This window comes from Coregonus lavaretus, assembly GCF_964263955.1.
Source record: "Coregonus lavaretus genome assembly, chromosome: 16".
Lineage (NCBI taxonomy): Eukaryota > Metazoa > Chordata > Actinopteri > Salmoniformes > Salmonidae > Coregonus > Coregonus lavaretus.
In genome coordinates this window covers 17,967,444-17,971,547 of record NC_140003.1, presented here as the reverse complement: position 1 = coordinate 17,971,547, position 4,104 = coordinate 17,967,444, and positions in this window count along the sequence as shown.

Here is a 4,104-nt window from a genome sequence, read left to right as displayed (position 1 = left end):
GAGGTTATCTGGAGTACCGACGGTGGTTGCCTGGGGCAGAGGGACGGTGAGAGAATTTTACTGTCTTGATTGATATGGATGGATGGCTGCTGGACAGTTTTTCGCTCTCACACTCCATAGAGATTTATTCATAATTCATAGTAATGTGTTCATACTTCATAAACAGTTATTTCATAGAAAGGTATTTACACTCTAGAGGAGAATGTTTTTGGGTTTAAGGTTAAGAATATTCAATGAGATAAATGGTTAATAGTCATAATCTTATTCTGTTTGTTTTCGAGACGTTTATTTCGTCTCGAAAGGGGGGAATATCGTATCTGAAGATTATGCCTTTGTTAAATGTTTTTCATGACGAAATGGAATGTTGGTTGTTCAGGCCAAAGGGGGGATGTTTTATGATGTTATTTGAAATGTGCCGCTTGGAGGGTGACGCCCGAGGGGAGACTGGTGATTGGCCAGAAGAGGGAGTAGCCCCTCCCTTTGCATTGTTTATAAATAGGAGTTAAACGATGAGACGACAGAACGACCATAACAATCTGGGAGGCGTTCTCCAGGCAACGCGTGTCTGTGAATTTATGCTGTAACCTCGTGGTATGAATAAAAACTTCTGACACGATGCAGCATAACGGACTTTTTGTTCATCAGCAATATTACCACAATTCATCATATACGACATCAGGCTGTTTGAATTAATCAGAATTCTCTCTCTCATAGTGCATAAAAATTAGGGCAAAACGTAAGTACACACTCCACATCATATTTAGCTTACTTGACTGGACTAAATTGTTTTTGGTATCTTTTAATTGTCACTGTATTAGACTAAGCAGAGGTGATTTGATTATGTTTAAATGTAAAAGTTGAAATGGTGTTGGAATAGTGGAGGCAGCTCCTGTTTTCTTTGCAACTTGCGGTAACACTCTGTGGTTCTAAATCAATAGTTGTTTAGTGGTCCGAAAATGTCGGAAACATTAACTTGCTTGACAATGCTGTAGGTCATGTCTGTTACTGTACATGCAATATGCTTTGTGGACTTCACTGGACAGAGGTTGCTATCTGGTTTTGGCAACAATGTCATGAATTGAAAATATATCATTATGTTGTTTGGTGATTGAATAAATGTTTGGATCAATGGTTGTGTAGTGATAGACGTCTCCATACAAAATAAATGCACAATAAAATGTTTAAAATGTAAGACTTTCTGCATTACAGTTGTTAGCAGTTTGGAGTTTTGTACTAAGAGTTTTGAAATTTAACAACATGCTTATGAAAATGGCACCAAAGCGATATTTTTTGTTGTTGTTGGCAAATACAGTACAGTGCTATGAAAAAGTATTTGGCCCCTTTCTAATTTTCTCTACTTTTGCATATTTGTGATACTGAATGTTATCAGATCTTCAACCAAAACCTAATATTAGATAAAGGGAACATAAGTGAACAAATAACACAACAATTACATATTTATTTCATAAACAAAGTTATGCAACACTGTGGCGGCAGGTAGTGTTAGAAATTGCGTAATTCAAATCTGGTATTGGAATAAGAATCAAGATATCTTCAATCCAAGCTTAATTTATTATATGCAAAATGTATGTATGATAAGTATGAAGGTTCGTATACGGGCTCACTGAAAAACCACGCAGGGCAGACAGAGAACTAAAACATTGTTTACAGGTTCTTTCTCAAATACTCTGACAGAGAGTTCCCACCTCTTCTGTTGGCCAATCAGAGTAAAAGACTGAGTGTGGTTTAGACTTTACTCAGCCAATCCGTTGGCGCACGGGTTAGTCCCACCCCTTGGCGCTCCACCCCTTGGCGCGCCACCGTTCCCAGGCATAAGTTTCTATCATAATAACCTGCGGAGTCAGCACCCAAAAGACACCCCTCCAATCTGTACTCCATGTACCCACGTTCAAGGACAGTTTCACAGACAACAAAGAGAGAGTGTTCGTATCTGTAAGAAATACAAGTCTTATCTGTCCTACCCCTAACGTTCCTTACATGAATCACAGCCTGTTATGTGAAACAATTTATATCAGTATAGTACAAACCTATGCTCCTCATTAATGCATTCCTTCTAAGTTATTCATCACATACAGATCCAATTATGAGAAAAATAGAACCCAACAGTAGCTTAGTGGTTAAGAGCGTTGTGCAAGTAAACGAAAGGTAGCTGGTTCTAATCCCCGAGCCAACTAGGTGAAAAATCTGTGGATGATCCCCTTGAGCAAGGCACTTAACCCTAATTGCTCCTGTAAGTCGCTCTGGATAAGAGCGTCTGCTAAATGACAAAAAAATAAAAACACCCAATTCCCCTATGTGAAAAAGTAATTGCCCCCTTACACTCAATAACTGGTTGTGCCACCTTTAGCTGCAATGACTCCAACTAAATGCTTCCTGTAGTTGTTGATCAGTCTCTCACGTCGCTGTGGATGAATTTTGGTCCATGCAGAACTGCTTTAACTCAGTGACATGTGGGTTTTCAAGCATGAACTGTTCGTTTCAAGTCCTGCCACAACATCTGAATTGGGATTAGGTCTGGACTAGGCCATTCTAAAACTTCAAATTTGTTGCTTTTTAGCTATTTTCATGTAGACTTGATTGTGTGTTTTGGATCATTGTCTTGCTGCATGACCAGCTGCGCTTCAGCTTCAGCTCACAGATGGATGGTCTGACATTCTCCTGTAGAATTCTCTGATACAGAGCACAATTCATGGTTCCTTCTATTAAGGCAAGTCGTCCAGGTCCTGAGGCAGCAAAGCATCCCCAAACCATCACACCACCACCACCATGCTTGACCTTTGGTGTTCTTACTGTGGAATGCAGTGTTTGGTTTTCGCCAGGCATTACTGGAACCATGTCGTCCAAAAAGTTATACTTTTGAATCATCTGTCCATAGAACGTTCTTCCAAGAGTCTTGATGATCGTCCAGGTGCTTTTTGGCAAACTTGAGTCAACTTATTGGACGAGATGGGTCCCATTATGCCTGGCGAAAACCAAACACTGCATTCCACAGTAAGAACATCATACCAAAGGTGAAGCGTGGTGGTGGTGGTGTGATGGTTAATACAGTGAGGGAAAAAAGTATTTGATCCCCTGCTGATTTTGTACGTTTGCCCACTGACAAAGACATGATCAGTCTATAATTGTAATGGTAGGTTTATTTGAACAGTGAGAGACAGAATAACAACAAAAAAATCCAGAAAAACGCATGTCAGAAATGTTATGAATTGATTTGCATTTTAATGAGGGAAATAAGTATTTGACCCCTCTGCAAAACATGACTTTGTACTTGGTGGCAAAACCCTTGTTGGCAATCACAGAGGACAGACGTTTCTTGTAGTTGGCCACCAGGTTTGCACACATCTCAGGAGGGATTTTGTTCCACTCCTCTTTGCAGATCTTCTCCAAGTCATTAAGGTTTCGAGGCTGGCTTTTGGCAACTCGAACCTTCAGCTCCCTCCACAGATTTTCTATGGGATTAAGGTCTGGAGACTGGCTAGGCCACTCCAGGACCTTAATGTGCTTCTTCTTGAGCCACTCCTTTGTTGCCTTGGCTGTGTGTTTTGGGTCATTGTCATGCTGGAATACCCATCCACAACCCATTTTCAATGCCCTGGCTGAGGGAAGGAGGTTCTCACCCAAGATTTGACGGTACATGGCCCCGTCCATTGTCCCTTTGATGCGGTGAAGTTATCCTGTCCCCTTAGCAGAAAAACACCCCCAAGCATAATGTTTCCACCTCCATGTTTGACGGTGGGGATGGTGTTCTTGGGGTCATAGGCAGCATTCCTCCTCCTCCAAACACGGCGAGTTGAGTTGATGCCAAAGAGCTCGATTTTGGTCTCATCTGACCACAACACCTTCACCCAGTTCTCCTCTGAATCATTCAGATGTTCATACGGCCCTGTATATGTGCTTTCTTGAGCAGGGGGACCTTGCGGTCGCTAAAGGATTTCAGTCCTTCACGGCGTAGTGGGTTACCACATTTTTTTCTTGGTAACTATGGTCCCAGCTGCCTTGAGATCATTGACAAGATCCTCCCGTGTAGTTCTGGGCTGATTCCTCACCGTTCTCATGATCATTGCAACTCCACGAGGTGAGATC